The sequence below is a fragment of the Mizuhopecten yessoensis genome, unplaced genomic scaffold (assembly GCF_002113885.1).
Source record: "Mizuhopecten yessoensis strain PY_sf001 unplaced genomic scaffold, ASM211388v2 scaffold7547, whole genome shotgun sequence".
NCBI classification, from domain to species: domain Eukaryota; kingdom Metazoa; phylum Mollusca; class Bivalvia; order Pectinida; family Pectinidae; genus Mizuhopecten; species Mizuhopecten yessoensis.
Genome location: NW_018407102.1, coordinates 805,103 through 832,187, shown reverse-complemented (window position 1 = coordinate 832,187; position 27,085 = coordinate 805,103). Strand labels below are relative to the sequence as shown.

General features: G+C 36.0%; 1 protein-coding gene across 1 annotated transcript in view; it reads left to right on the top strand.

Moving 5' to 3' along the window:
* Positions 1-9,593: 9,593 nt before the first annotated feature.
* The window catches only part of LOC110453940 (protein NDNF-like), a 110,854-nt gene continuing 93,362 nt past the window's right edge, over positions 9,594-27,085 (top strand). The window contains exon 1 of the mRNA XM_021503190.1: positions 9,594-9,649. The gene's annotated coding sequence lies outside the window, so the exon portion shown is untranslated. The remainder of the gene's footprint in view (positions 9,650-27,085) is intronic.

Sequence of the window (27,085 nt, the reverse complement as noted above, 5' to 3'; positions counted from 1 at the left end):
AACACACAAATACTTGTAAAACTTTTTTCATTATGTAACTTTTTTAAAAACATTTTGGAATATATTGATGAGGTCATGATTCAAGTGTAATCAACAGGGACAGGGACAACAATCTATAATAATGTATAAACACGTTCTAGTTGTAAAGGACATTGTCGATATCTAAATGAATTTTACATCCTTTTACTAGCGTCAAGAAGAAGAATTTATACGGTTGTGATAACAATTTGATTTCTAACCATGGGACTCTAGAATTTTTCAAAAGGAAATCATGTTTAATCTAAATAAAACTTATGGTGAAAAATGATCTTTTTTGGATTTGACGACAGATACAGTTGTATCATTACGAATACTGCAGAATGTTGATATCTCGGAACACTTTACTTCGCTTCCATTTTCTTTTATTATAATGTTTATCAGTGGTTTATATTCTTGCCTTTTGTATATTTGTGTTGACTTAGTGCTCCGGTCATGTCTTTAATGTGGTATTTTGTCAGTTTTATTTCAAAAGGAATCATTTCACAGAATGGTTGTTTTTGTCTGAAACCACAACCTTAATCAATTTGATTTCCTGGCTTGTATACAGTTTACCCGAGGTCAATATGACTGTCCCGTGGTAGCTGAACACTACATACATGTATACTCGGGCAATGATCTACCCTAAACTTCATCTCGTTGTAAGCAGACATAGCCTACCCCGGGTAATGTTTGGTGTAAATGAAATCAAATGTCGCCGAAAAGCAACGTAATGCTAAGCACTGTTACAAACTGAACACTTCAGCTTTGGTTCAGTGACGGTTAAAATAGAATTATCACAAAAAGTACGATTTAACGGTAGTATACATGTTATAGGCGGGAGCCTAGGACATATAAGGGGATACCTGCCGGGAAATAAAAGTGAGGTATAAAAATACAACAATTAGAAATAAAGAATCTTGATGATTGTGTAAAAACAAAATAATGAAGGATTATTATTTTAAATTAGTCCTAATAAAAAAGCAATGTCATTGTTTAAATCTGTAAAATACAAATACAACAGGTGAAATGTCACACATTTCTCATAAAACTTAACAATTTTCTACAGTATATTTTAGACAGAAGTAAATGTAGTGAGTTTCGCATTAACTAAATTATATATTTTATTTACCTTTGTCTAATAAAAAACAGGAATACCTAGTACCATCAGATACTAGTTGATGCATTAATTGAACCTAACACCAGTAATATGCTGAACTGTTATTGACGTATTAGTGAACCTGTACCAGGAGTAACAGTCGAGAAAACTGGACCAAAGTTTGCCACAGACACGTCCAGGTCTTTGACGCGTGCACCTGTTACGGCCCTCGTTAGCGCGTTAGTCATTATATTTATCATCATTATATTGGGAGCTTAAATAAGGTATAGAATGGTTATTTAAACACCTAAAAGGCAATTTCCTAATCTAATATTGAAATATATCAAATCTAGAATACCTTGATTTTTTCTTTCTCTATAATTAATGAAATCAAATGCACTCAGACCTGCCTTTGTGCTGATAAACATACTTCTAATCGATTTGTGGTGATAACATTTGGTCTTTGAATAGGACAGTCGATACCGTACTCTCAAATTGATCATCTGGGAAATGTTAATGTTTTCTCGTAATAAAAACACCATACAATAGGAGACACGCCCCGAACAAATTACCAAATACAAACTCTTAGAATAGCTGTATACACACGTCCGTCGGTATTATTCCACATTCACATGTCCTGTTTTGTTTGCCGTGTAAAAAGTCAACATGATGACATGAAAAGGGCCAATTCACGCTTATTTATACAGCTTTGGAGTCCGAGTAGAGTACAAGGACCAGCAGTACTGATACACCTAACCATACACAAAATACCCGGGTTAGCCAGTATATATTAGAGGACGTTTTCTTTTAAATCAACAACACCCTGGCACCGCCCAAGTAAGGAATGTCACCTTTGAATTTTTATTTAGACCGGAGTTCAAATTTATCAACTTTATCATTTATAAAATTAAATTAACTGTACCTGTTTACACTCCTTTCAGAGTCTGTTTGAAATTATTAGATGTAAAGGGGTCCCATCCTATAACAAATGACATGTATTGTTAGCTTCACTGATACAGGTGCATTGAACATAGACATGTACTTAATGTATTTATCCCAATCAATTCATTAAGATTTGCATTTGTACGTGTATTTAACTTTGTGTATTTCAAGATGAAAATCATTAAACGAGACAATTTCTTCAATTAATTTGAAATCGAAAACATCGGGTGATAACATAGAAAGTATATGATGATTGGTGTAGAGCGGCTTTGACCACTACGGAAAAATGTCAGTCAACTTGTCTCAGGTCAAAAGGGGTCATAATGCAATATATTAAAAGGACTTTTCGGAAATTAGCTGAGAAGTCTCTTTAAATCATAATTATACGTTATGTTGGCTATTTAAATGCATGTCAAGGGTTTGAAAGTGTAAAAAAAAATCCCCATTATTTATTTAATCTTATTTGATTAATTATGCATATTTATATTAGCCCGATTCGGTAATTCAAGCATTTTAGAAATATTTTTGGATAAAATCATTATAAAAGCACTGTAATAATTACACAGGTCATATATTGAAATCTGCAAAATATAATGATGAAAGTAATGAAGTACAGATGTAGTGGGTTAATTTAAAGATGCTTATTTCGACCCTGAAATAAACTACATGTCTACACCCCACCCAAGCCCCTCCTCCTCAAAAATGACAATAGGAGTTGCAGGCAGTCAATCACAGCTTCTTTAGAGCGATTCTATTTTGCTTTTCTGTGAAACCCTGTGCATCAGAATTTTCCACATTGATCATAGATAATAACTAGGTAGACTGTTCACTCTTCCTGTGTTAAATAGTCAGCTGTCCTGATACATGTCACACAACGCTAGCACCAAAACCAACATGTTTTATTTGTTGACCATGTTGTCATGTTAGTCTCTACACCAATTAACATTGTTTTCTCAGTAAACGATGCTCGAAAACATCTGCAAAGACACTTCTTATAACTGAAATATACAACAACCATAAGGAAATATTACAGGAAAGCAAAAAAGAAATATTTCTGGCGAACCTTTGCTCATAAATCATTGAGTTTCTATGATAAAGAAATTAGCGACAAAGAATATAGGACCATGCGATATTTCAAAAACAGCAAGAGAAAAGAGCAGAGACTATTTCGCTGAAAATAAGTGATTTGCACATGTGTTTTCGATAATTGATGTGAAGAATGGTGGGCTCATTGGGTATCACATGAAAGTATAAGAAATTCATTGTAGAGATGGTTTGACCAGCAACACAACCTGCAACTCACGTACTTTCTTTACACATAGAAGGGAAGAGCTGGAAACCGCATAACTATGTTTGACAGCTAAATGGAAATTCAGATGGACACATTATATAAACAGTTGTAACAATAAGAAAAAACAAAAGAATTTAGAAGTGTCAACAAAACCTTAATTTTAGCTCAAAAACAATAAACCTAGAGGGGAAAAAAGGAGAATAATAACATGGATGGCCTTAAAAGTGCAAAGAGAATTAGACCAGTTGTTCCGGAAGGTTAAGCGTCTTTTGCTTCATCGTCGACACCCACTTCGTAAATTAAGCTAAAATACAAGGAATGTCATATACTCACAACGAGAACCTGGGCATGCGCAGTTGTAATGTAACCAGGTGCACTGATGAGCATTATCGACGGTGTACATCAACGCACTGTAAAGAAGTCTGCAACGTATTTGGCCGCACAATACTCAGATTATCACTGTACAAAATGTAGTACATTGTGGATTGTAAAGAACATCGTTTACATTATACATTGCATATATGGTTGACTGTACAACATGCTGGTGGCATACTGTAAGTAATGGCAAACTCTACGTACATGGTTGACTGTGCAAACAATGGAGATAGAGTATTATTATATGGTTGACTGTACTAACAATGGAGATATAGTATTATTACATTGTTTCACTGTACAAATAATNTGTGTCATCTAAAGTCACACCACACGTGGGTGTTATTGAGGTGTGTTATTTAAAGTCACACCACACGTGGGTGATGTTGTAGTGTGTCATCTAAAGTCACACCACACGTGGGTGATATTGAAGCGTGTCATCGAAAGTCACACCACACGTGGGTGATCTTGTAGTGTTTCATCTAAAGTCACACCACACGTGGGTGATGTTGTAGTGTGTCATCTGTTATACCTCTGTTTCACTGTACAAACAGCGGAGATATAGTATTATAACATTGTTTCACTATACAAACAATGGAGATGTAGTATTATTACATGGTTGACTGTACAACACACTGACGACATAATATTTGCCCATGGTTATATTTGTGGTGACAGTTCCTGTTTTACTTTACAACACACTGATGATATATTGTACATAACGCTTAAGACATAATGTACGTAGATCTTGAAATATTGAACATAACGCTTACGACATAATGTACGTAGATCTTGAAATATTGTACATAACGCTTACGACATAATGTACGTAGATCTTGAAATATTGTACATAACGCATACGACATAATGTACGTAGATCTTGAACTGAGTAATGGAATAATGACATGGTGAAATGTTGGTGGTATAAGCACACATGACAATGTTCTTATACTGTTAACTCTCCAACAAACTTATCATGTAGTGTACGTAAAATGTTAAATGTCCATTGCGCTACTAAAATAAAATAGGTGCATAATTTACTGTACAAAATAATGATGATATATTGCATGGACAGGAATCACTTTGTAATATACTATTGACATAAGGTAAATGCATCCCTTACTGCACAATAGACTGATGACATCACGTAGGAGCATATTTATTACCAAATGTCCGCAGCTATAAGCATTACAAGAGTTAATTATAATAATATTTCTATCATACCCTCACCTTAACCCCCCTTAAAAAGGTGAAGTTTTAATCCTGATTTGAAACAAGGAAGTGGGGACGTGTGTCAGTGAAACACATACCATTGATATTTTGTACACTCCTACACACAAAATATATAAATTACAGAACTATGTTCTATGTACCTTGGCTGGAATATTCTTTTTATCTTTTTTCATTTTAACACAAATGATTTCCCTCCATCAAAACCGTTGCAGAGCTTAAGGATCGCTGAAACCTCTTGATAAGTTGTGAAGAGGGTGAGTGTGACCCTGCTGTCGGGTGTCCGTGTCTGACGTGTGCTTTGGTAGTACATCGTGTGTGAATAGTGCATACCTCACATAGTTTACCACACAAATTGTTTACTTTCAAATAGGATAAAAACATATTTATCCAAGGAGCATTTAAGACTTAAAAGGGCTCTACAATTAAACTGCTATATTTTTGCCCACATTTTAACCATTTAGTTATCCATATTCTACAAGGAGGATATTGTACGCCATGTTTGATTCGGATTTCATATAATCTGGAAATTTGTCAATATTACTGGAAAATGTTTGTTGACTTTCTGGCTGAATTCCTCTTGTAATTCGCTGGCTTAGGTTTGGGTTGACACGAGGTGAGCTAGGTTTGCCGAGGGATGCACGGTCTGAACTGTAAGTATACTTCCTTATCATAAGAACCCCTCTTGCCATATTCTTCCAATTATGTCGATTAACTGTCATTTTAGCATACTCAAAGGCTTTCATATGACATGCATTTATTTGTTTGGTGACAACTCCTGTGTTCTAGTCATGACCTAACGGGGATTGTCTTTTTACCACACAGACATACTCTGCCTGTCTGTCTGAAAGTCATGCTGTTATCTATAGTCAAAACACACAAACAAATGGCAAGTCAGACTGTATGTAGGTGATTTTGTGGTATGTCATCTAGTCAAACAACACGTGAGTGATGCTGTAGTGTGTCATCTAAAGTCACACCACTCGTGGGTGATCTTGTAGTGTGTCTTCTAAAGTCACACCACACGTGGGTGATCTTGTAGTGTGTCTTCTAAAGTCACACCACACATGGGTGATGTTGTAGTGTGTCATCTAAAGTCACACCACACGGGGTGATATTGAAGTGTTTCATCTTAAGTCCACCACACGTGAGTGATGTTGTAGTGTGTCATCTAAAGTCACACCACACGTGGGTGTTATTGAGGTGTGTCATCTAAAGTCACACAACACGTGGGTGATCTTGTAGTGTGTCATCTAAAGTCACACCACACGTGGGTGTTATTGAGGTGTGTTATTTAAAGTCACACCACACGTGGGTGATGTTGTAGTGTGTCATCTAAAGTCACACCACACGTGGGTGATATTGAAGCGTGTCATCGAAAGTCACACCACACGTGGGTGATCTTGTAGTGTTTCATCTAAAGTCACACCACACGGGGTGATATTGTAGTGTGTCATCTAAAGTCACACCACACGTGGGTGATATTGAAGTGTGTCATCTAGTCAAACCACACGTGGGTGATGTTGAAGTGTGTCATCTAAAGTCACACCACACGTGGGTAATTTTGTAATGTGTCTTCTAAAGTCTCACCACACGAGGTGAAATTGTAGTGTGTCATCTAAAGTCACACCACACGTGGGTGATATTGAAGTGTGTCATCTAGTCAAACCACACGTGGGTGATGTTGTAGTGTGTCATCTAAAGTCAAACCACACTGGGTGATCTTGTAGTGTGTCTTCTAAAGTCACAACACACTCGGGTGATTTTGTAGTGTGTCTTCTAAAGTCTCACCACACGGGGTGAAATTGTAGTGTGTCATCTAAAGTCACACCACACGTGGGTGATATTGAAGTGTGTCATCTAGTCAAACCACACGTGGATGATGTTGTAGTGTGTCATCTAAAGTCAAACCACACTGTGTGATATTGAAGTGTGTCATCTAAAGTCACACCACGCGTGGGTGATTTTGTAGTGTGTCTTCTAAGGTCTCACCACACGGGGTTATATTGAAGTGTGTCATCTAAAGTCACACCACACGTGGGAGATCTTGTAGTGTGTCATCTAAAGTCACACCACACGGGGTGATATTGAAGTGTGTCATCTAAAGTCTCACCACACGTGGGTAATATTTAAGTGTGTCATCTAAAGTCACACCACACTGGGTGATATTTAAGTGTGTCATCTAAAGTCACACCACACGGGGTGATATTTAAGTGTGTCATCTAAAGTCTCACCACACGTGGGTGATATTTAAGTGTGTCATCTAAAGTCACACCACACGGGGTGATATTTAAGTGTGTCATCTAAAGTCACACCACACGGGGTGATATTTAAGTGTGTCATCTAAAGTCACACCACACGGGGTGATATTGAAGTGTGTCATCTAAAGTCACACCACACGGGGTGATATTGAAGTGTGTCATCTAAAGTCACACCACACGGGGTGATATTGAAGTGTGTCATCTAAAGTCACACCACACGTGGGTGATATTGTAGTGTGTCATCTAAAGTCACACCACACGTGGGTGATATTGAAGTGTGTCATCTAAAGTCACACCACACGTGGGTGATCTTGAAGTGTGTCATCTAAAGTCACACCACACGGGGTGATATTTAAGTGTGTCATCTAAAGTCACACCACACGGGGTGATATTGAAGTGTGGCATCTAAAGTCACACCACACGGGGTGATATTGAAGTGTGTCATCTAAAGTCACACCACAAGGGGTGATATTTAAGTGTGTCATCTTAAGTCACACCACACGTGGGTGATGTTGTAGTATGTCATCTTAAGTTACATCACACGTGGGTGATATTGAAGTGGGTCATCTAAAGTCACACCACGTGGGGTGATATTGAAGTGTGTCATCTAAAGTCACACCACACGTGGGTGATGTTGTAGTGTGACATCTAAAGTCACACCACACGTGGGTGATATTGAAGTGTGTCATCTAAAGTCACACCACACGTGGGTGATCTTGTAGTGTTTCATCTAAAGTCACACCACACGGGGTGATATTGTAGTGTGTCATCTAAAGTTACACCACACGTGGGTGATATTGAAGTGTGTCATCTAGTCAAACCACACGTAGGTGATGTTGTAGTGTGTCATCTAAAGTCAAACCACACTGGGTGATATTGAAGTGTGTCATCTAAAGTCACACCACACGTGGGTGATTTTGTAATGTGTCTTCTAAAGTCTCACCACACGAGGTGAAATTGTAGTGTGTCATCTAAAGTCACACCACACGTGGGTGATTTTGTAATGTGTCTTCTAAAGTCTCACCACACGAGGGGAAATTGTAGTGTGTCATCTAAAGTCACACCACACGTGGGGGATATTGAAGTGTGTCATCTAAAGTCACACCACACGTGGGTAATTTTGTAGTGTGTCTTCTAAGGTCTCACCACACGGGGTTATATTGAAGTGTGTCATCTAAAGTCACACCACACGTGGGAGATCTTGTAGTGTGTCATCTAAAGTCACACCACACGGGGTGATATTGAAGTGTGTCATCTAAAGTCTCACCACACGTGGGTAATATTTAAGTGTGTCATCTAAAGTCACACCACACTGGGTGATATTTAAGTGTGTCATCTAAAGTCACACCACACGGGGTGATATTTAAGTGTGTCATCTAAAGTCTCACCACACGNAAATATTGTACATAACGCTTACGACATAATGTACGTAGATCTTGAACTGAGTAATGGAATAATGACATGGTGAAATGTTGGTGGTATAAGCACACATGACAATGTTCTTATACTGTTAACTCTCCAACAAACTAATCATGTAGTGTACGTAAAATGTTAAATGTCCATTGCGCTACTAAAATAAAATAGGTGCATAATTTACTGTACAAAATAATGATGATATATTGCATGGACAGGAATCACTTTGTAATATACTATTGACATAAGGTAAATGCATCCCTTACTGCACAATAGACTGATGACATCACGTAGGAGCATATTTATTACCAAATGTCCGCAGCTATAAGCATTACAAGAGTTAATTATAATAATATTTCTATCATACCCTCACCTTAACCCCCCTTAAAAAGGTGAAGTTTTAATCCTGATTTGAAACAAGGAAGTGGGGACGTGTGTCAGTGAAACACATACCATTGATATTTTGTACACTCCTACACACAAAATATATAAATTACAGAACTATGTTCTATGTACCTTGGCTGGAATATTCTTTTTATCTTTTTTCATTTTAACACAAATGATTTCCCTCCATCAAAACCGTTGCAGAGCTTAAGGATCGCTGAAACCTCTTGATAAGTTGTGAAGAGGGTGAGTGTGACCCTGCTGTCGGGTGTCCGTGTCTGACGTGTGCTTTGGTAGTACATCGTGTGTGAATAGTGCATACCTCACATAGTTTACCACACAAATTGTTTACTTTCAAATAGGATAAAAACATATTTATCCAAGGAGCATTTAAGACTTAAAAGGGCTCTACAATTAAACTGCTATATTTTTGCCCACATTTTAACCATTTAGTTATCCATATTCTACAAGGAGGATATTGTACGCCATGTTTGATTCGGATTTCATATAATCTGGAAATTTGTCAATATTACTGGAAAATGTTTGTTGACTTTCTGGCTGAATTCCTCTTGTAATTCGCTGGCTTAGGTTTGGGTTGACACGAGGTGAGCTAGGTTTGCCGAGGGATGCACGGTCTGAACTGTAAGTATACTTCCTTATCATAAGAACCCCTCTTGCCATATTCTTCCAATTATGTCGATTAACTGTCATTTTAGCATACTCAAAGGCTTTCATATGACATGCATTTATTTGTTTGGTGACAACTCCTGTGTTCTAGTCATGACCTAACGGGGATTGTCTTTTTACCACACAGACATACTCTGCCTGTCTGTCTGAAAGTCATGCTGTTATCTATAGTCAAAACACACAAACAAATGGCAAGTCAGACTGTATGTAGGTGATTTTGTGGTATGTCATCTAGTCAAACAACACGTGAGTGATGCTGTAGTGTGTCATCTAAAGTCACACCACTCGTGGGTGATCTTGTAGTGTGTCTTCTAAAGTCACACCACACGTGGGTGATCTTGTAGTGTGTCTTCTAAAGTCACACCACACATGGGTGATGTTGTAGTGTGTCATCTAAAGTCACACCACACGGGGTGATATTGAAGTGTTTCATCTTAAGTCCACCACACGTGACTGATGTTGTAGTGTGTCATCTAAAGTCACATCACACGTGGATGATCTTGTAGTGTGTCATCTAAAGTCCCATCACACGTGGATGATCTTGTTGTGTGTCATCTAAAGTCACACCACACGTGGGTGATATTGAAGCGTGTCATCGAAAGTCACACCACACGTGGGTGATCTTGTAGTGTTTCATCTAAAGTCACACCACACGGGGTGATGTTTAAGTGTGTCATCTAAAGTCTCACCACACGTGGGTGATATTTAAGTGTGTCATCTAAAGTCACCCCACCGGGGGTGATATTTAAGTGTGTCATCTAAAGTCACACCACACGTGGGTGATGTTGTAGTATGTCATCTTAAGTCACATCACACGTGGGTGATATTGAAGTGTGTCATCTAAAGTCACACCACACGGGGTGATATTGAAGTGTGTCATCTAAAGTCACACCACACGTGGTGATATTGAAGTGTGTCATCTAAAGTCACACCACACGTGGGTAATATTGTAGTGTGTCATCTAAAGTCACACCACAAAGGTTACTTGACTGTCAATGTATAAAATCTCACCACGCAATCACATAATCTACCCGGCTGTCTGTAGATGATGCCGTATATCATAATCTACCTGGCTGTCTGTAGATGATGCCGTATATCATAATCTACCCGGTTGTCTGTAGATGATGCCGTATATCGTAATCTACCTGGCTGTCTGTAGATGATGCCGTACGTCATATCTAGTTACATGACATAGAAACAATTACTTTAGTTTACCATTCAGAATAGCAGCACACATACTCTACCATTCTGTCTGTCAGTTAATTCAGAACATGTCAGTAATAACGCTGGTTGGATTAGACATTTACTGATTTCCCCACAATATTATTTCTTTTCCGTTTATAATCAAGCATTCCATATGGAACAGGTTTCGAGGTATTTTTTTTCCTTTTGATAGCGTCTTACTAACCTATTGTCCTGGTCACACCGTTATCATTGTCAGATATTGCACTCTTATTAAGCATGCTTTACTACACAATATTCATTTAATAATGACGGTATATTTTTATTTATTTTTAGATAATAAGCGCATTCTTTTGAACATTACGTTTATAAATTTCTTAAAAACTTAACATACAACATGTCATTCCCTCTCTATAATCTGATTATATTTTCCTAAAGCCTTGTCAGCGTACTTGGCAATGAAAGATATCTTCAATAGTGCTGTGTTAATAGTTCCTAGTTTCCTTTCCACACGTGAATATCTTGAAAAAAACTTTCAAATGTCAGAGTGCTAATGTATGTCAACCTGTCATCTAGCATGACTTTATAATACGATTGGGTGATTTTTTTTTTAACTTTTGGTATTATTTTATACTATTCCTATCTTTTTGATTATGATTTTACATGTATATACTATATAACCTGTGATATGTCGTATGCTGACAATTATTTGAAAACGTTTCCATATTGGTTTTAATTCTGATGTTTATTAAATAGTATTGATATCGTTCACTTTTATTTGGTTATATATACTCGTATACCGCTGCTGTTTTTATACTTTTGTCAAATTTCATCTATAGATATCTTTGACTTCTGAAATGCATATACATTTGTATATAGCCTTCAACTTACTTAAACAGGTGAGGGTAGGAATTTGTTCAAATCATAATAAAGCAGAGCAAAATATAATATCTAGGGCACTAGGTCCCATGTTACGATATTGAGTTTCAGACACCTTAAATCATGCCTCGAATAGCTATCTATGACAGTTTAAGGTTCGCTGTATCCAAACGTCAAGAACAATTTTAGTATGGTCCAACATGCTCTATCGAGACGACACCATTGTGTTAAAGGGACTTTACTCCTGTTCCAAACAGACTGTTTAAGAGTCATTGTTATTTTTGTCAATTCTTATGTAATTGAATTGTGAAGGGAATTGTAATCAATGTAATGTATGCTTGTTGCTTTGTGTGTAAATGTGTTGTTTATAAAAAAGAAAAATTGAATTAAAAAAAATAAGAAAATAAAAATAAAATAAAAATATTCTTATGTAAGTATTTAATTACTTGTTGAATACAAATTGCTAACTTGAATTATTATCTATGTACCAAGTCGTCATAGAGGCCTTAAGAAGTATATTGAAGGTGAGAGAGAGTGTGATTAATTATCATTCGAAAGTATATTTAAAGTAATCTTTGCTAACGTTTCCTTCAAAATCATCCTTCTCTTCAAAAGTAACACAAAACGCTAAATCTTAAACACTCAATATTAGTGGTTGGTAAGCGGAAATAGTTCAAGGTTTATTCCAGGTATTGTGTCCGGTTTTATAACTAGTAATCATTTGTTCACTGAACATTACCATTATAAATATGTACATAACCATTATAAATATGTACATAACCATTATGAATATGTACATTACAATTATGAATATGAACAATACCATTAGAAATATGTACATTACCATTATAAATATAATTGTAATGTACATATTCAAAATGGTGATGTACATATTTATAATGGTAATGTACATATTTATAATGGTAATGTATATATTTATAATGGTAATGTACATATTTATAATGGTAATGTACATATTTCTAATGGTAATGTACATATTCATAATGGTAAGGTACATATTTATAATGGTAATGTACATATTTATAATGGTGATGTACATATTTATAATGGTAATGTTCATATGTATATTGGTGATGTACATATTTATAATGGTAATGTACATATTTCTAATGGTAATGTACATATTTCTAATGGTAATGTTCTTATTTATAATGGTAATGTACATATTTATAAAGATGTCTTATGAGATTTCACAGACACAGACTCAGATATTTTGGTAGTTATATATGCATTTTTCTCTTTGATTGAATTTATATGATGACACATTATATTTGGAAGGAAACTTTAACCTGTACCTCATAACAAGGCTATCGCCAGCATATATTCAGTGTGGGTACAATCTATTAGGCGATATGCTCGATATATATAAATCGCTGTTATCTGATTTTGCATTCCAATTCGGCTATCAATTGTGGCTATTACATAATGTGACAGACAAATATGTATACCCGTAAATCAGAAGAGAGGTCCGGGTGATTTGTATTTGGCGCCCCGTCAAACGCTCGTGTGTGTATGTCGCGAACACGACTAGGTCAGGGTCAGCCACCCTGGCGTCCCCTGCGGTAACCCATTATGTCATTAACATACCTACTGCACAAAGAATGTTTATTGAAGGGATCAATATTAGAGGGGCACTCGTCCCTCCCGCTAAGGGACATAAGTACGCTCGACGAGATGTCTTTTCACACCCCATGTCCGTGCTGCACTTACCTAATACTCGACATACCAGTCTTACTATGGCTACAGAACACGGGGTATACCTATATCGGGTGGAAGTCGGACGGGTGCTGCTGTGTGTCGACTTTTACATGCACTTAGGATATGCCGCATCATAACAGTAAATGACATCTGAAACTGGTTTTTGGTTCCTAAGCATTTATATTAACATATCGTTATTCAAGGAATAATTAATAGGAACAGATCGACAATCGATTACTAGATATAAGAGAAATTTGAACACTTCACATATTTTGTGCATTTGTAAATAATAAATTATTTTGAGGCAAACATATGTTACTATTTTTAGATGTTTTAGAGATATACTGAATTTGATATCATAGTATTGCACAAATTTATTATATAACACTTTTATGATACTAAGAAGGGAAAATATAATACTGATGTCAAATTCTTTTAAATCATTCACTATTATCGTACCATTAGTTAATTAACACAGCCATAATGACTGGCACATTGTGCGTTAATCAGCTAATCTTTATGTAAATATCTATGTTTGGTGTAACAAATAAATGTCTTGACTAGTGTAAATGTGTGTAAAAATCGTTTACTCCTTCATACATAATTGGAAATAATTTAGACAAGTCAGACCAATTAGTGAAAATTCTTCATGACACATCAATCGTCTACGAAAAAATGTTTCAATGAAGATAATTCATTACAATGAGATTAATTGATGAAATTCTGCTTATTTTCCATGCCACCCTAATACGATATCGACACACACGCACATACATATATATGTTAACGTCTGTAGTAAACGTATAAATCACAGAGGATAACCGCGAGCTATAGCAGATTAGTAGCATTCCGTGGATGTTTGGTGTGCTTCGACATTTCAATATTGACAGTAGGTAAATATCGAGTGCAATGACGACGCTAAAAAGTATTATCCTTTAAATAAACATCGTTGGTTATATTTAGAACAAAAAACAATTTAGTTTCATTACTTATTTGTAAACATACAGGTGTGTTTAAATGTATGAATATACAGGTGTGCTATAGGTATTTCAGTTCATTTGTACAGGTAATTATACAAAGTAATATCAAATTCAAGTCCTTTTATTGCTTAGCTGTAGATACATATTTGAGAGTAATGACTTTTACGCGATATGTTTGCATAGTGTTACTGCAGTTCTCTCCTGGAATGTATTTTTACCGCGAGTCCTGTCGTGATACGAAATGAGCTGTTTGATGACTCGTTTAACCTCTATTGGCTACTATAATAACCTGCCTCTTGTATAACTCCTATTGGCTACGTATAATAAACTACCTCTTGTATAACTCCTATTGGCTACGTATAATACACTGCCTCTTGTATAAGTCCTATTGGCTACGTATAATAAACTGCCTCTGTATAACTCCTATTGGCTACGTATAATAAACTGCCTCATGTATAACTCCTATTGGCTACGTATAATAAACTACCTCTTGTATAACTCCTATTGGCTACGTATAATACACTGCCTCTTGTATAACCCCTATTGGCTACGTATAATACACTGCCTCTTGTATAACCCCTATTGGCTACGTATAATACACTGCCTCTTGTATAACTCCTTTTGGCTACGTATAATAAACTGCCTCTTGTATAATTCCTATTGGCTACGTATAATAAACTGCCTCTGTATAACTCCTATTGGCTACGTATAATAAACGGCCTCTTGTATAACTCCTATTGGCTACGTATAATACACTGCCTCTTGTATAACCCCTATTGGCTACGTATAATACACTGCCTCTTGTATAACCCCTATTGGCTACGTATAATACACTGCCTCTTGTATAACTCCTATTGGCTACTATAATGAACTGCCTCTTGTATAACTCCTATTGGCTACTATAATAAACTCCCTCTTGTATAACTCCTATTGGCTACGTATAATAACCTGCCTCTTGTATATCTCCTATTGGCTATGTATAATAAACTGCCTCTTGTATAACTCCTATGGGCTACTATAATAACCTGCCTCTTGTATAACTCCTATTGGCTACTATAATATACTGCCTCTTGTATAACTCCTATTGGCTACTATAATATACTGCCTCTTGTATAACTCCTATTGGCTACTATACTAAACTGCCTCTTGTATAACTCCTATTGGCTACGTATAATAACCTGCCTCTTGTATAACTCCTATTGGCTACTATAATAAACTGCCTCTTGTATTACTCCTATTGGCTACTATAATGAACTGCCTCTTGTATAACTCCTATTGGCTACTATAATAAACTCCCTCTTGTATAACTCCTATTGGCTACGTATAATACACTGCCTCTTGTATAAGTCCTATTGGCTACGTATAATAAACTGCCTCTGTATAACTCCTATTGGCTACGTATAATAAACGGCCTCTTGTATAACTCCTATTGGCTACGTATAATACACTGCCTCTTGTATAACCCCTATTGGCTACGTATAATACACTGCCTCTTGTATAACCCCTATTGGCTACGTATAATACACTGCCTCTTGTATAACCCCTATTGGCTACGTATAATACACTGCCTCTTGTATAAGTCCTATTGGCTACGTATAATAAACTGCCTCTTGTATAACTCCTATTGGCTACTATACTAAACTGCCTCTTGTATAACTCCTATTAGCTACGTATAATAAACTGCCTCTTGTATAACTCCTATTGGCTACGTTTGTTAACACTGCCTCTGGTTTAAGTCCTTTTGGCCACGCATAGTAATACTGCCTCTGGTTTAACTCTTATTGGCCACGTATGGTAATACTGCATCTGCTTAAACCCCTACTGGCAACGTATGGTAATACTACCTCTGGTTTAACCCATTTTTGACACGTAAGGTAATATTGTCTCTGGTTTAACCCCTGTTGTCCACGTATGGTAATACTGTCTCTTGTTTAACTTCTATTGTCCACGTATAGTAATACTGTCTCTTGTTTAACTTCTATTGTCCACGTATGGTAAAATTGCCTCTGGGTTAACTTCTCTTGGCCACGTATGGTAATATTGTCTCTGGTTTAACCCCTATTGACCACGTATGGTAATACTGTCTCTTGTTTAACCCCTATTGGCCACATTTAATAATGCCGTAATCTGCATATAATGAAACACTAAATGTTTAGTGATCATTCAAATATTGTTTATTGTATTTGTATACATTAAAAATAAACGAATAAATGGTTGAGTTTTTGTTTGAGCTGACCTAGATTATCCAATTGAAAAATACCTTTCATTGTGAATAATTAACAGAGCTCACGTCATACTCTAAAAAACCAGCATGTCGTTCAAAATGAAGAAATAATGTGAATATTTAACCGACAATACTGATATTTGTTTATACGTATGCAGTGTTTGTGTAGAGCTGTCTGGACACAGACGTACTGTGTGTATCGTCAGGTTGTCCTGCCTGATGGTGGTCCGCACGGCCCCGGCTCTCGGTGTAGTATCTTGTGGTTGTGTACAATCTGTAAGCCTAAGGCTGAGGTGAGAGCCCTTGGAACACATACTGTCATGATGATAGCTACGCTGTAAGCTGTGCTCAGGCTGCCAGTCTTGTTTGTGCTTAGTAAAAGTGCAGAAATAGTATGGAGAGTGGTATGTTGAGTATCAGGGTTTTCTGAATAGATATGCCGTTCAAGTAATCAATAAACTACATATCTCGGGTTTTCTACCTGAAATTGCTTGATCTACACTTTGAAAATGTGTCTGTCTTTATCACAATCTGATTTCAATTTTTTCAGTGTTTTCTACGTTTAAAGACTTCTTTCATTGTAAACAAAATCACTGGTAAGCTGTATACTTTCTTCGATACCATATGTAGCATGAAACGCTTACTGTTTAGTAGCTCATAACTTCACTTCCGTTTTTTAATTGGGACTCATGATGTCTTCCCATCGATATTGAAGTCGAGGCATTTCCTGTTATTTTCTCTCGTATCGACTGTGATTTCCAGTTTTGCATGATGTGATGACGCTGTGGGGTACCGGTTGTCATGATTTCTGGACGCTGTAGTACATTTTTCTATTGTGTCTCATGCAAAGCACTTGGCACATTTCAATAAAAGAAAAATGCACTGTACAAGTACAAAAAAGATTTGAAAAGAAATTGAATACGTCAACCTTATTAATCACTTAAATTTCTGAGAATTATTTTTTGTATATGCTTATATTTCTACACCAGTATTTGTTCTAGAAAAACGACCTAATGCCTTTCCAAAAAATGCTGTCATTGAGATTTATACTGACGTAAGAAAAGATATTTTGCATAAGAATATTAAAAAAAATGTATACTTTTGTGATTGTTTAGTCATTTTTGGGGGATCACTTGTAAAATAAAGTCAAATTAAAAAATGTGGTGTTTTTTTAATACCTGATTGGAAACTTCATTTTACATAAAGGCCTAAAGTAGAAAATCGATTTTCTCCGGTTTTGCTCTGATTATAAAACGACAAGTGCCCCTGGTCCATTAGTTAATTATAACTTGTATGTGTCAAATTTATTTTAATACTAAGGTCTAACAGTGTTTCGAGGGAGTATCTTGGCACCAACGTGGTGCACGCTATATTGTAAAAGACATTCCTCACTGGGATGTTGAAGAATTCCAAACATTGTCACCATAGACAGCGTGTGTTAGTTCACACCACAACGAAACCTCTCCCTTTCCACTTGACAAATCAGATAACAAACACACAAGTGTTAAAATCTCCTGCAATGCGAAGAATTATAGAGGTTATCAAATTGGTAATGGGATTTCTGATTTAGTTGATTGGAAAATAAAGCAGATGATTCAGCAATCTGGAGGTCGGATCCCAGTCGTGGTGTTTGTGTATCTCCTGATTCTTGTGTATCACCCGCGGTCAGCATTACAGAGTAAACAGATTAGCCTAATCCGACATATCAACCGTGACACACAGGAAGCCCCGGACTATCACGGACCAATTACCGGGATAGGCCGATAATACACGGGTCACACTGGTCAATTATAGTTACCCAAGGTTATGGAACATTTACGTTAATTACCTTGTCATGTTGTATAACGGGCTGCTTTCAAAAGCGAAAATCGATATGGCCTAAAATGTTTCTAGATAAAATAGGAGCTCCATTTGGTTCAATGTGTAAAACATATTTTTTTACTTTTATGATATTAAATATGACATAGATTGTTTCGTGGATATATTTTCTCGTCGTAACCCTTTATAACCATCCGTCCGGACTATATACACTATATAAGACACCTATTCAATGTAGGGAAAATGGTCAGTGTTATTCATAAGCCACATTTGGAAGTTTGCAATCAAAAGCGAGACGGAGCAACGGGCTAGGACATTTGCCATTAGGAGACATAGAAACGTGCGAGAAGCTCGTTGTCGCAAGATTGGAAACGCGACTGGAATTCGCCATCGTAAAATGGAAATACGCGCTAGGAAGTTCGCTATCACGAGATGGAGAACGCGTTTAGAGGTTTGCAATCACGTACATGACAAAAGCGTTTAGAAATTGGCCGTCAGGTGATGGAAGGATGGATTAGCTATAACTAGATAGAAAGACGCGTCCCTTAAAGGATTTTGGCCACGGATTTTCATAATTTCATATTTTACGGTCATTTGATGCTAGTAGGTGCTTCTGTCGCGTGCGATTTACACGTACAATACCTCGGCCTCGCATTGGAGAGTCTCCAATGGACGCCTGATTATAAAGATGAACGTTGGGCCAGGAAGACTACATATTGTATATGGGCAGTGTTTAGAAAATAACATGATTTGGAGAGGAAATTATTTTATTAAATGAAGTAGACCTATCATAACCAAATTATAATAGATAAAAAAACCGACTAAAGTCTCTATAGTTTAGTTCCTTTCAGCTTCTCTAGTTGTCTTTACTTTCATTCGTCATCCTACTCAGGTTTTGGTACAGAGCTTGTCGTTACCCACACAGCAAACGTATAGATTACTTATTTGCGCGCTCTGAAGAATATTTGTTATTCTGAGGGTTGCCTAGGAGATCAAAATTGATCAGTCGCTGCCAATGCAGTTCCTGTCCTATTTTTCCGTGCATGTACTTGAATCCTACATAGTAATCCCTTGTTCAAAAATTGTCATAGTAAGGCTATCAGGAGGAGTATTATTAAAACGTGACCTAGTTTTGTAGAACTTGTCGATGCTCTGTGAATAAGTTGACTGATGTGGGCGTCCTGAAGAAACCTATCTGTTGACACCGTCGTCATTTGACTTCAGCTGTTGCGAAACCGGTTACAACTCCACTCAAAACTAGTCTTTCGTGTGGTTCTCTCGATGTCAGTCGTCTGCGTTAATGGGTCGTTCATTACTATCAGTCATCCCTGTGGCGATGATTGAATCCTATACTTGAAATATGGTCCATCTTAGGAACCATCCCAGCGCGAGTGAATGAGAGGAGCGATGTTCCTTGTATAACGACATTAAAACAAAAGCACTCAAATATTGTTTTCAGCTAATGTTCATATGATCCTAATGCGTTTTACGTATACGTCATAATTGCGTTTAGTAACGCAATACTACTAAATAGTAGGCGAATGGTACTATGGAGCCCAACACAATTCTATAGGTACTATAACTACACATATCGACTGCTACTGTAGGTGTACGAACCGCGCGGTGGCCGACTGGACACATCTCCCGCAGAGAAGGATGAATGTGATGTGATACTAACCATACATGTGTTTCTCCGAATCAAATATATTCAACTCGTTTAATTTCCGAGGGGAGGAGTCATAATGTAAAAACATCTGTTTGATTTAACCTTATATCGTCATATTATTGAAATTATACCAATGTAAAAGACGAATTAATTTCACTCGGGTGTTACGATGGGTGGGGGATGTGTATTGATCAAAGTGTGTATTCCCCCTAGTCGTGGTGCGCTCGGAACCGATATCCTCCCCTTGGCTTTATGTCAGAAGCCTATTATTGGTCTCAGTTTAATAATCCGTAATAAATGGCTTATTGTGGAGACATATTCCGTGTAAATGAGAGACGAACTTACAATGAATCACTTTACTAATGTCACGCGTTTGTCTAAGAGTAACAATACAAAGTAGCGCGCTCAGTGAGGTATTATAACGGCTAGCGCTAAACACAGCAATGATAGGGAGACCTACCCCATACTGCGCTTTATATACAACGGGTATTTAAACCCTGCTCTTCCCACGTGCTGCGCTTTTTCGATTATTTATGCCCTTTTAAATCCCAAGGTATTTTCATTTTAAGAAGGGGGTTTACTTTAATAAGGGGACATACACGCAAGGATCCCCGCAAAGAACAAGCACATTACTGACGTCCTAAAATACAAGTTCATATTGAGATATTGAAATAGAAATTCTTAGGTAAGCACTTCAAGGCCCAACTGTTTTTGTCCAGCCCTAATGAAAATACACGAAATGTTGATATTTGATAAGACTGCCTTGTCCTCCAATACATTTTTCATATTAGAAATAACTGATCATTCCTAAACACGTCCTAAGATGTCATTTGTGTTAACGTTTTTTTTAAGTATTTTAGGAACTGAGGTAAGAACACAAGCAATACAATATCTACATATAATGATAGAGAAATGTAGCCTTACCAAACTCAAAGATTGCTTTAAGGTATTTAATCTGTCCATCGAGACAAAGGGACATGCAGACCATGACCTAAGTGGTCGTTTTGTTCTTTTAACTGTTTTCCATTAGCATTCATAACCAATGTGAATGACAAATATCTCAAGTCTGCATTCGCATCGACTACGAAAGTCGAAAGAAAGCAGTTTAGTACTTATATTTATTGATCTTTTGTGTTTCCAACTATTCCTTAAGCGCTTGTGTATCTACTAGTTAAAACCAATACTGTGTAATTAGCTCAATGTACTTATTCTACTCATACAAGTATGAAAAAAACATTTTGCATACGAAATACCTTCTGTGGGAGGAGAGGAGGAGACTTACGATGTGTTTACATACGATTGTTATATTTTGTAGTTAGAATCACAAATTTTGCATTATGTTTTGATTACAAAGAGATTTATGTTAACTGAGTAACGCTTGGTATTGTTTTTTCATTTTTGGTTTGATTTGTAAAGCAAAAAAGTAAGATAGCGTACATTGTGGTATTTTAGTACATGTTAGGAGTTTCGAACCTTTCTTATTTGAAAATCACTGTCGTATTTGAGTAATAGCCTCTTTGATTTTCTACATGAACAAATGCTTTTATCAAACCCGGCGTCCTGTAAGTTACTATACTAAATCAAAAACCAACTTCACGCCGGTTTTATCATATGATTACCGTTTTATTCAGTTAATCAACCCCGATATATATTTTGCATTTTAATGTCGTCACATATTTATAACATCATAGTAAGGACATTTGATATTGAGTCAAATCGGAAAGTTATGCTTCATAAATGACATGGGAGAAAGCCTTGCAATACCACAAGCAACCTTGATTATGTGATGAAAAATGATCTTTACCAATGCTTTTATTTTATATGAGATTTATGAAAATGATCGTTCATTTTTCGCTTTAGCTGGTCAAAAACGGGATTGCCAAAATGAAAAAATAAATCTATATATGAAGTAAAATCTCATTTAAAATCTTGTAGAGAAAATTCCTAATGACATTGTCTATATTGACAAAACACATCTGGAATTACTAAAGACAAAAGATTCATAGCAAAGTGTTTGTGAAAATTTCTTCACTGAGATAATATTGTATCGCATATGCATATCTTTTTTTTTAGAATAAGGGTGGTAATACTTGTAACCAGAGGTACACATAATGTAGTGGTTAACATTAATTATCACATGTAACTAAATGGTTAGGAAAGTGAAATGTTATATACCGAAGTTTGTAATGATTTCTCTAGGACTATATGATTTAGTAAAGCGGTGGGTACACTGGCCACGCTCCAAATCTTGTTTAAGACATTTGTGTCAGAGGCCAGCTGACACTCATCATACGCCATAAACACGGGAGCCTACAACACTAGCCTTGACATGGTCGGCTAGACGTGTCTGTTCAGCTTTGCTTAGCTCGACAACCGGGTCTTTGGATAAAAAAACTTATCTTCTTCTTAACACGTTTTGGATTTTATTTCTATAATCTGAAGATTTCAAGAGTATCAGAAGATGAACTTTATGATATATATACAACACAGATGAATTGGTAGTTTATATTAATCTGTGTATATATTTGAAATAACCTTACACCTCATGCAGCCGTGAGATGCATCTTTTGGATATGACATTTTTACACTACAAACCAGAAGACAGCGTGTTCTCCCCAAATATTAAATATGTCATAGGATGGTTAAGTAAGTGAAAGGAAGTGAAACCTGTAACATGCTGTGGGGTTTAGAGCTGTTATTTGATAACGATATCAGATATTTTGATGTTATTGTAATTTCATCGTGATTTTATAATATAGAGAGCATATTATGTCTACTATTCATTTAGTAAACATCTGATCAACATAATGCAGTATGCATGTGAAATATGTTGCATGATAATTTTGTATGTGTACATTTGCTCTGCATCCTCCCATTGCAATGAATTGAGCAGGCAAATGTTGTTGTGAGACTATAACCTTATGTGCTATTGTAAAGTTATCAATCTCTATTATTACCTAGCTCTCTATTTGAGTGTATATGAAGTATTTTTGACTGTTTTAATGAAATATCCATGGAAAAGACTGAAAACCCGTAAAATAATGTCAGGGTGCAGCAGTCGACTGTTGCACACTTACATAATGTACTGTTACATGCGCGACAATCATGCGCAGACAATTACCCCGTCGGCGGCCCCACTCAAGCGTCTTTTTGATACAGATTTGTTTGTTGTCGTCTAGTGATATTGGCGAATAATGGCAGAATTGAGGATGTTTCTGAGCAATATTTGGAATTGTTTATGGAAAATAAGGACTCTCTAATTACAAAAAACGTTATTAAGGGAGCTGTGAATATTTTGGATAAAAATTGTGCAAAGAAAGGTTTTATGATCGACGAAAGCTGCAGTAATGAAGAATTAAACGAGTTTTTGTGTAGATTTTACGTAGCATTGAGAACCAAGAAAGGAAATCTTTATACCAAGAAATCGTTTCTGTCAATAAGGTATGGATAATAAAAACATTTTGAATAGAAGAGTCATGTTGATATCGTGAAACATCCCGATTACATTGGCTTTAAATAATAAAGAATTAAATCTTCTATCCTTCCATACAGTCATTTATCCTGACTCGCACAATTCATGAAGTTTCTTAAATAGAGTCAGTCAGGTTATCAATCATTTGTTTCATTGGTACTGGAGGAACAGTCAAATCCTCGACCCTCGGTAGCAGGGAAGACCTAGGGAACTGTTGCCCTCGGCCTTCTACCTTGGGCAACAGTTCCCTAGGTCTTCCCTGCAACCGAGGGTCAATTATTTGACTGTTCCCCCAGTACCAATGAAACAATTGTATATTGTGACGTCATCAATTTCATAGTTGTCAAGACTGAGAACTGTTTGAAATAACTAAATAAAGCGCAACTACTCTATCGAAATGTTAATATAGATAATAAATATGTTTAGCAAATTTTGTTATGTTCCAAAAGCACCCATTTATGTTGCTAACAAACTTACATAAAGTCCTAGCGTGTTAAAGGACAATAGCAACACAACATTTGCTAAAACATTCATTGTTTAGTTAATAAGAGAATATCAGTACTTTTACAAACACAGAACTTAAATGTATATGTTAAGACTGTTAAGACAAAAAGAACTTAACTTCTGTGGTATCGAACCTTGTGTCAAAATACACGTTCGTAAAGAAACATTAACCCCTTTTGTGATGGGGTGTAAAAGTGTTTTACCAATCTTGCCGAGAGTTGAAATTTAAAGGAAAAGCTTTGGGATATCCTCTATGTATAACACTTCTTTCCTATAGACCATACTTATAACACTTCTTTCCTATAGACCATTCTTATAACACTTCTTTACTAGAGACAATACTTATAACAGATCTTTCCTAGAGACCATACTTATAAAACTTCTTTCCTATAGACCATACTTAGAACACTTCTTTCCTATAGACCATATTTATAACACTTCTTTCCTATAGATCATACTTATAACACTTCTTTCCTAGATACCATACTTATAACACTTGTTTCCTATAGACCATACTTATAAAACTTATTTCCTATAGACCATACTTATAAAACTTCTTTCCTATAGACCATACTTAGAACACTTCTTTCCTATAGACCATAATTATAACACTTCTTTCCTATAGAGCATACTTATAACACTTCTTTCCTAGATACCATACTTATAACACTTGTTTCCTATAGACCATACTTATAACCCTTCTTTCCTATAGACCATACTTGTAACACTTCTTTCCTATAGACCATTCTTATAACTCTTCTTTCCTATAGACCATACTTAGAACACTTCTTTCCTATAGACCATATTTATAACACTTGTTGCCTATAGACCATACTTATAACTCTTCTTTCCTATAGACCATACTTAGAACACTTCTTTCCTATAGACCATACTTAGAACACTTCTTTCCTATAGACCATACTTAGAACACTTCTTTCCTATAGACCATAATTATAACACTTCTTTCCTATAGACCATATTTATAACACTTGTTGCCTATAGACCATACTTATAACACTTCATTCCTATAGACCATACTTATAACTCTTCTTTCCTATAGACCATACTTAGAACACTTCTTTCCTATAGACCATATTTATAACACTTCTTTCCTATAGAGCATACTTATAACACTTCTTTCCTAGAGTCCATACTTATAAAACTTCTTTCCTATAGACCATACTTGTAACACTTCTTTCCTATAGACCATATTTATAACACTTGTTGCCTATAGACCATACTTATAACACCTCTTTCCTATAGACCATACTTATAACCCTTCTTTCCTATAGACCATACTTATAAAACTTATTTCCTATAGACCATACTTATAAAACTTATTTCCTATAGACCATACTTATAAAACTTATTTCCTATAGACCATACTTATAAAACTTATTTCCTATAGACCATACTTATAAAACTTCTTTCCTAGAGACCATACTTATAACATTTAAAGGAAAAGCTTTGGGATATCCTCTATGTATAACACTTCTTTCCTATAGACCATATTTATAACACTTCTTTCCTATAGACCATTCTTATAACACTTCTTTACTAGAGACAATACTTATAACAGATCTTTCCTAGAGACCATACTTATAACACTTCTTTCCTAGAGACCATACTTATAAAACTTCTTTCCCTGGATATCATCCCCCTTACACTTATTTTCTTGGAAACTTCCACTTAACACTTATTTTTCTATAACACTAAATTTTCCTGGAGACCTGGCCTATAACAGCCATTTCCTTTGAAAACATCTTATTAATATTAACTTACCATTGAACCACCCTAAAACACATATCTCCATGGAGACCACTCTATAACATTCATTTCCACGGATACTACCATTATATCTCACCTTTCCAACGACATCTGGACTTATTGTCTTTTTTCATGTTCTCCATGTTACTTGTTCACCATACTTTTAATAGTTTATCTTCACGAACTGTTTCTTCTGTTGTATTCTTACTTAATATGGAAGCTGTAGTGGAACAATTACCTACGTCCTTAAATAATAATCTACATCTGACCCTTCTCCACAGTAGTGACCAACTCATAACCAATACAATTAATTACAAAGTTACAGATCAAATAACTAGAATGTCACCACTCTTGTCAAACCAATCAAACTGTTTCTAGATATACAACCTAAGTTCACTGATACATTCAAATTGTCTATTTCGCTTTAGCGTCAGGAATAAACTTCAGAAAAACCATATCCATGCATGACAACTGTAATGTATATCGATTCCGTTTTCTTCATATCCGGTCCGGTTCAGATATTTTGTAAATCTCATGTCTTGTAAAAATTTATTAAGATATAGCACAAAATTTACAAATGGCGTAATCAGAAGGCAAAATAAAACAATGATCCAGAAAGAGACCAAGAATGATATATCTCAATTGATGAATTAATTGCTGATAAACTTAGTGTTGATGATCGTATTGTTGACGTTAATGCTGATGACTTTCTTTTTAGAATAATTACCATCAACATAATTATTATTTTAGAATAAAATAGAAAAACAGGTTTAAATTGTCTTGAAAGATGTGTTTTGTGTAGATATATGTACTTCCCTGACACGTGTAACTACCAAAAATAAAAGAAATATAATTTAATTCCGTGTATTTAGTTGTGCCAATCTCTGTTGATCGTTATATCATTAAAGCCAGTGTGGGCCCACTTGATACCATAAATCGTTCACACATAAAGTGAATCTAATCCACACGTACTCTACAGTGTGACTTTCACACCTACTGTATAACACTACAAAACAAACTCGTTCACGTTTCCCTCACCTGTACGGCATCATCAATAAATCCAACTTAACGCTCTGTGGTGGGTTTAATATTTTGTTTTATCAAAGGTACAGGAAAGTAAACATATTTGAATCGAATCTTTTAAATCAAAACATGCTTTTATCAATGTGACTGGGTGTAA